This window comes from Camellia sinensis, chromosome 9 (assembly GCF_055761805.1).
Source record: "Camellia sinensis isolate YWXY chromosome 9, ASM5576180v1, whole genome shotgun sequence".
Classification (NCBI taxonomy): Eukaryota; Viridiplantae; Streptophyta; class Magnoliopsida; order Ericales; family Theaceae; genus Camellia; species Camellia sinensis.
In genome coordinates, this window is record NC_138969.1 from 173,665,027 (window position 1) to 173,679,852 (window position 14,826).

Sequence of the window (14,826 nt, forward strand, 5' to 3'; positions counted from 1 at the left end):
GATTTCAAGTTGAAAGTTGCGGTGTAATGGAACTTTGGATGCTTTTGGTGACTTGGATCTGGTTTTTTTTGTTTTCTTTTTTTATTTTTTTATTATTTGTTATAATAATCATCCTTGTTTGGAGATTGTGTCCCTCTTTGTGAGGGTTTTTTCCTCCTCTAGGCTAAGATTCTTCCTCCTATGGAAGTTCATTATCTCTTTATGAGATCTTTTGCTACCATTGTACTAGATTGATCTGATTTTTTATCGGTTTTGCAATGAAAATTTTCTTCCCGATCTATAATAATAATAAATAAATAAACTTTTGATTCGTTATAAAATTTTAGAAAAAGTTGCCAACAGTTGAATCCCTTGAGCAAGAGAGTAAACCCCCAAAACTCATGATGATTTCTGTAAAAAAAAAAAAATGTAGGAATATTCAGAAATATTGCCAAGTAGGTATTGGAGAAGAGAGATTATGATGTGTGCAAATAATGTAAATTTCCAAGATTAAATTTCCAAAATTTCCAAGATTATTAGAAATATTAGTATGGCTTTATTGTGGTCCATTTGGAAATGTAGGAATAAATATGTCTTCAGTGGAACTTAGCCGCAAGTGGACGAACTTTGTGATTAGGTAAAAGTTAGGATTGCATTGTGGGCTAAGTATAATCATCCTAGATATGGGCTCTCAGTGCATGACCTGGTACATAACATGCACTAGATTAGATCTCCCGCAGTATGAGCTTTGGGGAAGATTGTTCTGCTTGTACAGTGTTTGTTGGGGCAGAGAAGAAACAGAGTTTTTGTTTTTAGGGCGATGTATTGGCTGCTGGTGGTGCAGCATGTTATTGATGTGTCTTTGTTTTGTTTTTGTTTTACACCTCTCTCCTGTTGGTTCCTCACCAACCGCTTGGGTTAAGCTAGCATATGATTGAATTTTTTTCTTGGTGCCAACCTAATTGGAATTAAGAAGGTTTACTACGATGCTCTTTGCTTTTGTCTCCTCTTTGTTGGTGTTTTGTTCTTTTGTAATGCATGTTAAATTCATCAATAAATTCTTTTTTTACCAATAAAAAAAAATGTTTGTCATCTTGCCAACTTGAACACGCCGCTTTTCGGGGTTTTCGAAGATGTGTTTTTTTCTCACCTCATATTATCTCAATGTATTTCTTTGTTTCGAGTTATTAAAATTATTTTTTTGCAAATAAAATTAAAAAAATAATACAAATTTCAATCAATTCCTTATGATTTGGCCAATGTGCACATAATCCCTTAGATTTGAAAATTAGCACATAATTTTGCTTTTCTTGGAGACGAAAGTGCATCGTCAGGTCTGTTAACGACTTAAACAAAAAGGCTGAAATATTCTCATACATAAATAATCGCATTATGCAAAACATGGACATTTTCTTCATTCTTTGGAAGGCAAAACTTACTTTAACCCCTTATGCTTTACTCCTTGCATGATTTACCCCTAACATTTGAAAATGAGCATGTAACCCTTATTATGTCACTACAAAAAGTTAAAGTTTTAGAGACCAAAATTTAGGGACAAAATTATTTTTTAGGGACCAAATATTTTTGTTGCGAAAAATGTCATCATTATATTTTTAGCAACGAAAATTGGATATTAGTAATGAATTATTATCTTTTTCGGACCAAAATTTTTTGTCTTAAAAAATAAACATGTTTGAGACCAAATTATTTTGTCTATAAAAGTGTACTTATTAGTGACATTTTCAAAATTTTGTCTCCAAAAGCCTTATTTTTGACTTTTCGGGATGATCTTTTGGCGACTATCTTCATGATGATAGAAATTAGTCCCTAAATGTCTTTTGCAACAAAATTTTCACTTTTAGAGATGAAAAATTTGGTTTCTAAAACTCGTATATTGTAATGTCTCCTAGTACATATTTTACGCTTACTATTAACTTAGACGAAATGATTGACCTTGCACTTCAGCCCACAACAAACCATAAAGAGGTTATGTGGTGATTTCTAAATAATAAAGAAATTAATCTGTATATGGGTCAAACTAGGTTAATGCTTGAGACCCCAAAATGGGTGACCCCCAATTGATGTAGACAACGTATGTATGTATTTTTTTTTCCCCCTCTTTCTCTCATAGGTGTGTGGGATTGTGGGGGTTGGGTTTTGTGGGGGTCTATATAAAAACCGATCAAACTATGAGCGAGTAAAATAAAATTTCCCCCAAAAAATAAATAAATAATTAATAAACTACCTTGTTAATAAGAGTTTACCTGAAGATGGCTGTATGGGAGGAAGGGCTGTTGTGTTGATATTTATGTTTTCTGTTATACCAGAAGATGGAATGAGGGAGAAGGAGGAGAGACTACATCATAAAAAGCTTCCAAACTATACCTCATCTGACAGTTTAGCCCATACATCAGTGACCACTCATTCCCAAAACTATTATCCTAAATATAACTGAGTGCAGTCTGTAAACATCCCCTAAAAGCACTTCCATTTATATCAGGACTGCACTGGACAAAGCAATACAACTTCTGAAAAGAACTAATGATTTTACTTTCTCCTGTTGCAAATTTTGTTGTTGTTGAGAACCAAAGGCAACCTTATTGATAAGTCCATACATTGTATTTGTCATCACTTGATCAAGTTGATCAGGATTGTAAAAAATGGTTGTATTGTTCCAATAAACCTCGGGTATTCCATCTTCAGTGGAGAAGAAGGAATAGTTTGCATATTGTACAACACATTCCACATAGTATATAATAGCTTTTTTCTTATTTGGGCAGCTTTGTGTGATCGATTGTGAAGCAGTTTGGACACAGGCTAGGCAATCTTGTGTGGCAATGTATGCGGGGCAAAAGCGAAGCGCATAGACTGTATCTTTATTTTTACCAAAGGTGAAGTTGTAGAAATTGGTTAGGGGGCTTTCAGAGGAAAGATTTGTGAGGATGTTCTTGAGATTGTTTTGAAACACATGATTGTTTTGTGTCTAATTAAATTGGTTATCACAGTTGTACATAAGGAAGGTTGGTGAGGGGCTTACAAATTGCAGAAATGATAGAATGAATAGAATAGTCGCGGAGAACTGGAGAAGAGAGACCATATCTCCAAGAGTATGAGGAAAGTGTTTGAGAGATGAGGCATTGTATCTGTCCATGGTGACTTCAAATAGGAGGTCCTCAATATTTATGTTGAGGTAATAAATTACACTCATCTTTTTTGAGTTTTCACTATCTTTTAGTAAAATTAAAATGATTGAAACTAATGCATATGGTCAATAGACATTGAAACAAATAAAGATAAATATACATCTTAATAGAAAAGAGATGACATTCATACGACTAACCAAAAAAAAAAAGAAGATCTAACTATAATGTTGATTAGTAAAATTATGTTAAAAATATAGAATTAACTGTAGTTTTTTCAAATTTCAAGAATATGAGTGTAATTTATTCTTATTCTTATGTTTATGTTTATGTTTTTAAAGAATTTGTAAACACACACAAAAAAAAATATAAAAAAAAAATTTTAAAAAAAAAACCAGAAACAAGGGAGCTTTTTTGATAAATCATCTTTTTAAGAGTTTTATTCCAATCAACCCATATTCATTTTTACTATTCCATTAGGTCGTGTGGAGAGATGGTTTGGAAATACTCTAAGATCCTGAAGGACATCCCTAATCCTCTAATTGCCACCTGAAAAAAGGATTAACACTCCGGTCGGGGGTGCCGGAACTAGCACTCCGACGAACAAGTTAGTATACTCTCGTTTGCTTGAGGCTTAAGTTTCTTTAATCTGTTCACACACATCTTACTTTGGTTGATGCTCCTCTCATTTATACTCATCCATAATCTCAGGGGTTGGGCCCACTTTTAATCCAGCGCATAACTGCTCACTCGGCCATTCAGTTGTGTCCCTATTCTCACTCGGCCTCTTGTACGGCTGATTTTATGGCCGATTTAGTTATTCGGCTTTAGGATCCCCCCAGACAGAGCCGAGTAGTATATATCCTGACTTTCTTCAAATTCATTTGGCTTTCCTACGTGTAATATTATTCGGCTCCCACAATTGCCCCCCACACATCTAACTAATGCTAGTTAGTCGACATGTTTGGCCTTGAACTTGGAAAGTCAAAAATACGACGGTTACCCTCATTCCAACACAAGCGTCAGAACGTCTACGCTTTTTAGGAATCATTATAATTTCCCGCCCCTTCGTCTGCTTCATTTATTTAATGCGATTTGAAACCATGTTGTCCTTTCGAATGTACATTTTTTGAATACGCAAAGCTTTTTGGTTGCCTGTCAGCATATCTCCTTCATTCCATGACGTCTGCAATTTCTTCCCGTTCTCCATTGTCTTCTCTACTTCTTGTAAGTTCTCCTCTTCTCCATTTCGACTCCCATTTCCTTGCTTGTTTTTAGTTTAGCGTACTTCCTATACTGGCTAGGATGGCAAAACATTTGAAAGCCCTTCTTTCTGCGGATCGAGTTTCTAGTTTTCGACGCCATTTTTTTTTTATTTCGGACGACGTCCATCTGTCACTTGTGGCAGAGAGTGTAGTTGACATAGAGAGGACCAATGAGAGTACAATCATCTTTCCTCTCCTGTCAATCGCTGAAGGCGAACTCTGTTTCCCTCTTCACCCGATTTTGAGGGCTGTCCTTCTTAGCCTAACGTAAATTTTTACCGAATCGCAATGGGGATTGTAGAACTAAGCCGGCGCCTTAGGCTCAATCTTGGAATCCCTGCTATTCAGCATTATTATGCCTTGGCCAAATCCTCTGGCAGGCAGGGGCGCTATTTTCTTAGGGCTAAGGACACCGACCATCATTTGGTGACTATGCTTGCCAGCTCTGGCAAGCGTGTTGACGATGTTATGGTCGTTGTCCGATGCAACAGGGAATTTGGCGAGGGCGAAGATCGCCTAGATCCTGTGCCTAGACGAAAAAGGTGAACCAAGTGGCCGCATAACAACCCATGTGTATTTATTATATTTTTACTCGGCTTAGATTTTATGCACTTACCGTTTTATTTATGCAAGTAACGATTTGAAAAAAGTTCTCGTTTCGGCCGACGACACTATACGCAAATCAAAACCGCGCTCTAGTTCTTCGGTCGTCCCACATACTTCTGAGATACGAGCCAACTTACACTACCTTTTCGACCATAGTCAACATTCCGATTCCATGGGGTGAACAGCATCTTACGGCGCTTATTTTCTCGAACTTCAAAAATCTTAGGGAGATTGGCCTTGAAACTGCAGATTCAGAGCCGGCGGACGGACAAATAGCCGAAGAAGTCGCTGAGCAGCCAAATCAGTCCACCTTGGATAGATCCGATAGTCTGAAGGAGGAGGTTGATGTGGCTCTAAATTTGGCTTTCGAGGAAGTCGGCTTCAACCCTCCATCCACTTCAGGCCGAGCAGACGTCGTGTTTGAAGATATTTTCACCGACTTAGGGGACCTTCCCGACGCATATCCAAAGAACAAGGCTAGGGAGTAGCTCACGCAAATGGCCAAGAGAAAAAATGCCGAGAGGATAGCTGCCCGGTGGAGGGCCGAAGCCAACCGATCTGAACCTCCCATTGCTGGGATGGAGCCTTCTCCGACTGCTCTTGTTGAAGAAATGGCTAATATTGATACGGCCGAAACGGAGCACATTGTTGATCAACAGGATAACCAGGAGGCCGAGCATAGGGGGGAAAAATGTTTTGCTGAGTACGAGGCTGACTCTTCAAAAAACCTAACTGATAAACGGCCGCGCATAAAGGAGTCGGACCTAGTCGTGCTATTTATCATACAACCAAAGATAAAGAACGTGTCGGTTGCTTCTGATACGTCGGCCGTGAAAGACACTGTTGTGGCCTTAAGTATGGCCTCCTCTATTTCTCTACCGGTGGACAGAGCAACTTTTCACGCAGAACCAGACTTTGCTATAAATATCAATAACTGCTCAATCGGCGATACTAGTATATGACTTGAGCCTTGTTTGCAATCTTACGTCTGTATTTATTTTGTTGTCCTATTTTTCTATGCCCGCTATCTTACTAATCCCTTGCTTTGCTGGCAGCGGGTAGGATAGCTCAAATTGGCCACCATCAGCATGACGCTATTGAACAAATCGGCTTTCTCACAACCAAAGTTGAAAATAAAAAAAGCAAGGCTACGGAGGCCTCTCTCAGAGCCAAATCCGAGTCTATGAAGGAGGCGGAAGAACGAGCTCGGGTCGATGCCGAGGCAAAAATTGTAACGCCCTCAAAATAATAACATTAAACCCATCAAATAAGACATGCGTTGATATGTAAAAGTTCCACATTCTTATATACATCAGAGTTTCATTACAAAAGTATTACATGTTAACAACAAAAGCAAATGCCCTATGGGCTTACAGCTTTCCAAGTTAACACTTGGTTACAACAAAAGAGTACTAACTCGTTACACATTAAGCCCTTGGCTTGAAATTACATGTAATACATCAAAAAGTAAAACGACAAAAGTATGTCCGCCTCTAGCCTCCCAAGCTATGTCCTTGGAGGTGGCATGCTACCTGTACCTGAAAATGATATTCCCATATAGGGTGAGCCACAGCCAAGTAGAAATACACTAAACCAACCATGAACAATGACTAAAAGATTAGCAATTGATAGGTGGCCAACACTGATACATTCACATAAATCACATATTTATGTCATACGACTTATGAGTCCAAGTTGCTTTTCATTTTCTCTTTTTCAACAGATAGACATATGAGCACTATCCACATTCTCAACAGATATGTATAAAAACTATATCCCACATTCACAGATAAGCATATAAGCTGTATCCACATTCTACAACAGATATGTATAACAACAATATCCACAGATAAGCATATAAGCTATATCCACACTTCACAAAGATAAGCATATGAGCTGTATCTACGGAGTTCATCCCCTATCTTCTCCCAATACTATCCGGTTTAGAGGTACATCCCCTATCTTCCCCTAAACCGCGGAGTACATCCCCCATCTCCTCCTCTACACATAACGTATACAAACACAATGGTTCTATATACAATCACTCAATACATACAGTTAATGTATTCTATCAACCGTCAAGTACCATGACACATTCCATTGATTAGTTTCCGTTTGCCTAATCATCATGCATTGTCTACAACAATCACGACTATCCTCCACCGATAGCCCAAAGCAGTTATTTCTAAACAGAAAATAAATGCACAATGGATATTCAATCAACATTTCTTTTCCTCATTTCTCACAATTAATTATCCCAATTAATTAAACAATGTAATTAGGTTGTTATCCATAATTACCATTTCAACCCTTAGGTCCCATTTTCATCAATGATTCAACATTTATTCCATTTTTCTACTTCAATCATGCATCTAGGTTTATTATGAATAAAACCCCAACTTTTGTAAAATTGCACAAAAGCCCCAAACTTTCACAAATTACCAAACCAACCCCAACGTCTCAAAATACTAAAATTTAAAGACAAAATCCATAGAGAGGAGTAGGATATCCCTACCTCGAAGTTTGAGCCAAAAAGGAGATGAAGACTCGATGATCAACGTGCTCCAAATCCAAACTTTTTCAGATTAAATCAAAGCTCTCAACACCCTCTATCTTTTTAACAAAGGCCCTAGGCTAGATTCACACTCTAGGGAGATCAATTCTCAGAGAGAGTGTAAGTTTAGAGAGAGAGTGTCTCGGATCAAGGGTTTGAAAGAAAAATAAAGTGAAAAAGTGATGTTTCAAAACGCTACTGTCCGCTGATATAAAACACTCTCGCTCGAGCGAAGACTTGGTCGCTCGAGCGACCAGACACAGACAACTCTCGTTCGAGCCAAGAAGCTCTCGCTCGAGCCAAAAACTCAGAAGTGCGCTCGAGCGAAGGAATGCTCGCTCGAGACAACAACTCAAACCCTCAGGTCTGTAACCAGAAGCACGCTCGAGCGACAGACCTCTCGCTCGAGCGAGGAACAAACCAGACCGCTCGAGCCAAGAAAAACTCGCTCGAGCCAAGAAATGCAACTCTCAGGTCCAGAACCAGACGCAAGCGCTCGCTAGAGCGAAGCCACTCTGGCTCGACCCACCAGACACAAACTCAACTCTCGCTCGAGCGACCAACTCCTCGCTCGTGCGAAGGTCCAAAAATCTGGGCAGCAACACTAGGCTCCCAAACACAACCAACCTGAAACAAACCTGCCCAACACATCCTATAACTCAATATACAAAGTAAAGAGGATGCAAACAAGATAATAAACAACTACCAACATCCACAGACACATGTCCGAATCACTGTACAACAAGGGTAAACCCGGGATCGCTATAAAAAAAGCCAAGACTTCTAACCAACTCAGGTTGGCCGCCGAAGAGAGGGCGAACGCGAGCGATGACGTGCCCAAGTTAGCCAAGGAGGTGATTTCCAAGCTGGAGGCTGATTTGGAAGAATCGAATAAGGCAAAGAAAATCGCCAACTCTGAGATTTCCAAGGCATTCCAAGTTGGGAAGAACGCCACCTTAGAAAATTATGTGGAGGAAATATCTAAGTTCAAGAATTGGGGCTTCAAATAGGGCTGGCTCAAAGCCCTCAAAGCCGCTAATGTGACATTGGAACAGCCGATTCCATACGAGCAGGTAGATGTTGAGCCACTGGAGTCTAACCCCGAAGATTGACTAGGGTCAAAGTAACTTTGATTTTTGGTTTGCTATCTAGTGTACGTAGTTTTTATAGATTTTTGCTTATTTATTTATGTTAGAAGTTAAATGTAGGGTAATTTTCGAGTGTAAAATGACTATTGTGTGTACTCAATTTATTAATGAAAATTACCTTTGCCTTTCTGTCTGCTTCATATGCTTATTAACAGCTAAATACGATGATATAAAATCATGTAATGAGTACATTAGTTCGGCGATAAAATAACTGCGTAGCTTTGTGCTTTAGCCGAATAGATTAATGAATCTGCCCTTGCCTCAGCTAATTAATGAACAGAACCACCGAACGCTGGTAGTCCATGGATTGGCTAGGGCACGCCCATTTAGCGGTATAAGGCTTTGCCGAATAGATTAATGAATCTGCCCTTGCCCTAGTTGATTAATGAACGGAACTGCCAAATATCGGTAATTGATGGATCGGCTAGGGCACGTCCATTTAGCCACATAAGGCTTTGCCGAATAGATTAATGAATCTACGCTTCCCCCAGTTGATTAATGAATGGAACCGCCGAATATCGATAATTCATGGATCGGTTGGGGCACGTCCATTTAGCGGCACAAGGATTTTCCGTATAGATTAATGAATCTGCCATTGCCCCAGTTGATTAATGAATGGAACCGCCGAACATCAGTAGTTCATGGATCGGCTAGGGCACGTCCATTTAGCGGCATAAGGCTTTGCCGAATAGATTAATGAATCTGCTCTTGCCCCAGTTGATTAATGAATGGAATCGCCAAACATCAGTAGTTCATGGATCGGCTGGGGCACGTCCATTTAGCGGCATAAGGCTTTGCCGAATAGATTAATGAATATGCCCTTGCCTCAGCTGCTTAATGAACGGAACCACCGAATATCGATGGTTCATGGATCGACTGGGGCATGTCCATTTAGCGGCATAAGGCTTTGCCGAATAGATTAATGAATCTACCCTTGCCCTAGTTGATTAATGAATGGAACTGCCGAACATCGGTAGTTAATGGATTCGCGCAGAAGATTGAAGAGATTGCTTTGGGAATGCTGCACCCGTAATTAATAAGTGAGGTGAGGGCTGCGTGCGCGTAGGTGCCATTTTTGTGTTCAAATTCAATAACTTGCGAGAGGGAAACAAACATTGTGTCGAACCAAGCTGGATGGCTGTGGATGGCAAGAAGACTAATCTTTAAGAGCAGAGGGGAGGGTAGGACACTGGCGGAGCTGAACTCAGAGATGAATTGAGGTGGCGAGCCTACGCGCACGGGGAGTAAGACGTTCGGGGAACGTGAGAGGCGTCACTCCCCACGTTGTCGAAGTAGGTCACCCAGGAAGGAGAAGTAGCAACGAGGTAACTCCCTCCGCTCGAAAGGAGAAACCAATGGGCCACTGCGCCCGTTGAGTTTTTCGGTCTTCATTGGGAACAAACCGATGATCGAAGCAGACTCGATTATTTGCGATCCAAACGTGGCTATTGAGTTTGCTCAACAGATTTTTTCGCCAGAAGTCCAGCAGTCGATGGTCAGCCGGCCTGATTACGAAGTTTTCCCCGGAGGGCGTCCATGGAGCAGTAAAAGGGTTATATAGCTTTTATGAAATCGGCATGCGTCTGCATGCCACACGAAGAGAGATAGAGCAAAAAGACAATTGCATTTGGAGCTTGGAAGCTCGTGCAAATCAAGCCGAGAATGAGCTGAAAGCTAAAACCTCTGAAATGTAGTCAGCGAGTCAAGTGAACCCGATTGTCGCGGAACGAGTAAACCGGCGAATTTTGGATCACGCGATTGCCAACCGAGATACGGTGAGCATGTTCGCAATAGAAGCTACGAAGACCAACTTCTATGAACAAGGTTTCTATGACGGCCAGAAAATTGGAATACAGAAGACGAAGGAAAAACTAGTCGAGGAAGTCTGTCGATGCGAAAATCGTGGATTTAAGCATGAGTGGATCAAGGCTCTCCAGGCCGCGGGCGTTGATTCGGCGTCGCCTTTATATCAGAGTTACAATTTTCCCTTCAAGGCTTTTGATGCCGAGAAGACTGACGATGAAGATAGAGCCGAATAATAATCTTTTCTTTTTTTTTTTTAACATATTGTTCCGTTTTTATGTAAATCATGTATTCACGATCTATTTAATGAAACATTTTACTTTGAATGTCTGTATATTGTTTCAATCAATGTTTGTAAATTAAGTCATGACCTTCATCTATTATTTTATGTCAACCGCTCTTGCACTCGCCAATCGTGATATCCATGAAGGGTGCTTCGAATTCGAAGGCTTATTTAGCCCAAGCGTGTCATTCACGAATGGGGCTCTGAATTCGAAGGCTTTTGTCTTGGCCAATCGTGATATCTACGAAGGGCGCTCCGAATTCAGAGGCTTACACTGCCCAAATGTGTCATTCACGGATGGGGCTCAGAATTTGGAAACTTTTGTCTTGGCCAATTGTGATATCCACGAAGGGCGCTCCAAATTCGGAGGCTTACTCGACCCAAACGTGTCATTCACGGATGGGGCTCCGAATTCGGAGGCTTTTGTCTTGGCCAATCATGATATCCACGAAAGGCGCTCCGAATTCGGAGGCTTACTCGGCCCAAAAGTGTCATTCACAAATAGGGCTCCGAATTCAGAGGCTTTTTTCTTGGCCAATCGTGACACAAAGGGCTCTCCAAATTCGGAGGCTTACTTGGCCCAAACATGTCATTCACGAATGGGGCTCCGAATTTGGAGGCTTTTGTCTTGGCCAATCGTGATATCTACGAAGGGCACTTTGAATTCGGAGGCTAACTCGGCCCAAACGTGTCATTCACAGATAGGGCTCCAAATTCGGAAGCTGTTGTTACCGAACCAAAATTCACAAAGCAGGGAGAAAAAAAGACATTACATTAGAAAGTGAAAGTTATATATAGCGAAAATTCAAAACAAGCTACCATGCCATACAGGTTGGGTTAATGATAAAATTTACGTAAATGCATAAAATTCTAGGGATGTGGAAAACTTCTTCCAGGCATGTCTTTGAGCCAATATGCCCCTGTGCCGGTGATTGATTTAACCTGATAAGGGTCGTCCTAATTGGGGCCTAACTTTCAGTCAGCGAGATTCCTGGTGGCGGGAAGCACTTTCTTGAGGACCAATTCTCCAGGTGTATAACGACGCAGCTGTACGCGTTGGTTATATGATTTAGCAAGCTGTTACTGATACCGTGCCATAGAAGCAAGGGCACGATCTCGGCGTGCCTCAATTAGAGTCAAGTCCAACGCCAACATCATGTCATTACGACCCAAGTCAAAAACCTTCATTTTTAGAGTGGGTAGGCCGATCTCCAGGGGGATGATTGCCTAGGTTCCAAAGCATAGAGAAAACGGCGTTTCCTCAATGGATCGCCTTGGAGTAGTGCGATGAGCCCACAACACACTGGGCAACTCTTCGACCCATCGGCCTTGGCTTTCTCCAACCTTTTCTTGATGTCGTCTAGAATGACTTTGTTGGCTTTTTTGGCTTTCGAAGGCTATTATTGTAATTGTGAGCGTGCCAGCAAGGATCAATCAGTCCTTACAGAATATTAATTGCCAACCAATTATCAAACGATTCTGTTTTAGTTCTTTTAACCTCAATGAAGAGGGCTTTTACTAGTGGTTTTGTTTAAGAGAATTAAGCAAACAATGATTAAATGAAGAACAATTATAGCATTTCCTTAAGTAAAATGAAAGACTTACAAAAATCCAAATCAGCCTCGTAGAGGTTTACAGCAACAAACTACTTGAAACTACTCCTATTGAACGAAGTGCAGTGTAGGAATTTGAAGTACAAAAATGTAAAGAACAAGAAATATAAAAACTGATAAAACTGGTTTTTTGGATCTGAGTCTAGGAGCATTCTGGGGCCTTCTCTGCTATTTGTACTTCTCAATGACAATCATCGAACTGCATTTCTAACTCTCGAACCATCCCTCCATGGTCACTGATCATGTTGCCTTATAATTAGCTCCATTATGCCATATCTGCAATTAGGCTTCCCTCTTAATTTTGAATTTAAATATGAGTAACTGTTGAAGCCACATTATCTTGCATCTCTTTGCTGATATAGTGCTACACAGATCTACAAAAACCAATACTAACTGCCATGTGTGTGGTTATGATTAAAGATTTGAATTGTCTTCCCGTATTGCCCTTATCTTGCCACGTGTCGAACTGTGATTAGCTTTATACAAAATATGTAGCCAACATTACCCCCCGCACTAATATACCCAATACTTGGTGATATTAGTGGATCAAGGTATTTTACCCATGTCTTAAAACGTGCATAGGCTCTGCATTTTTCAGAAATGCAACCGTCATTCCTCAATAAAACATTTGCATTAAATTCTCTTCTAACCCTTGAACACTCCCACTATCTCAGTATTCGAAAAGACTAGTTCAGCTCTCATGGCCAAGCAGACCTTTTCTTACCTCGATCAAGCATATGAAGAGTTGTTTGATAATGTTGTTCATCCTCGAAAGAATCTTCATGCATTGATTAGCCACCTATACCCACCTTCATATATTCAAGTCATGGAAGCTTTTGCAAACTATCAACCTTTGGACTACGAACCCGTTATTCACAATTCTTTATCCCAAAATCTTGCAAACATGGATATTGGAAGCTCTTCTTCTGACCCAAAACCTTCTGCGTGGGATGAAGCTGCAGCTTCTTCTTCTTCTGGGGCTTCAGGTTGGAGAAGCTGGCCAGAACCTGAGGAGTCTAAGTTAAGGGAGCGAATCAATCTTCATTTTGTCGAATTCATTGATCCTCTAACTTTCCCTCCCTTTGCTCGGAGTTCGGTGGTTTACCCATATGTACCCATCAACCGCCGACGCCGTCTAGAAGATAACTTACTCGTAGCATGGTACACATCTTCCATGCCTACGAAGATAGTACGAGCCACTCATCATCCAGAAAAGGCCCAAGGATACAGCCCGTCACTCTTAGCTCAAAGGGCAAAACTTTGCTCTTCTGACTGGCTTGATATTGTCAACAACCCCCAATTTCCTCATTCTTTCGAGATGAAAGCTCCTACGCCTCTTCTTTCGCAAAACCCTCACTGGATGGAGGAACTGAGACTTACCCTATTTGAGGACCAGTTTCTCCCCTCCTATCACCCTCCATCTCCTCCTCCTAAAAATCGCGACAGCAAGCCCAACTTCTGCTTGCAGCCTTTTCTCACTTGCCCTTCAATGTTCTCGAGGACGATGTTCCTCTTAAAAACTTTCGATGGGATTGTGATGTTATGACCCGGGGTCATGTCCTCAACCCTATTGCCCAAGCAAAGCTCCAAATGTTTTTGGACTAACTCCCATTGCTTCTCCATTGGCACCACATTTCTGTGGCCACCACTCGATCTTTGGATCAAATCTCAACCCGTCGAGTTCATACCCAGTATGAAGCAGAGAACCTCATCGATGAATATAATGATTTCAAAAATAAGGATTCTACATACTGGGATGCCTTAGACATGGATGAGATGGAACAAGGGTTGGAAGAAACAGAATTCGAAATAAAGGCCGAAAAACTTTTTTATCAAGTAAGAGCCTATCAGCTTCAGCAGCCTAGCCTGGAGAAGATAGAAGATAGAATAAAGAAAGAACAGAAGTTCATTGACCATAGTTGGAGCAAATTTCATGACCTTGTTATTTATTCTATTCCTTATTTTTATGAACTTGAATATGTAGCCAAAGAAGGCCTCTGATGTAATTGCTTTTGTTTTAATAAAGCTAAGATGTTTTCTTTTATTTGGCATGGTCTGATTTTACCCCATTTGTCAAAGTCAAACAAACTTAGGACTTCAAAACCGATAATTTCATCCTTTGAATCTTGATTCGATCATACCCAATGAAATACTGAAAACCCAATTTGAACTTTTCCAACTTATGGAGTGTAATTGACAACCTTTGTCGGTTTCCTTTTAGAATCAAAGCTTCGAATTCACCAGTTTTGCCCTTCGAAACTTGATTTGATCATAACCAATTCCCCAACATATGGTTAACATATAGTTAACACAGTCAAGGACTTTCAAATCAATTTTGTTTCGAACAAACAGTCTTTATTTTCCAAAATATGGAACCCTCTGTTAAGTACTGTACCGTTTTATTCGAAAAAAGTGATTTCTTCTGTATATTATCA

General features: G+C 40.4%; 1 pseudogene; it reads right to left on the reverse strand.

Moving 5' to 3' along the window:
• The window catches only part of LOC145799918 (cysteine-rich receptor-like protein kinase 14), a 172,583-nt pseudogene that overhangs the window by 106,646 nt on the left and 51,111 nt on the right, over positions 1-14,826 (reverse strand).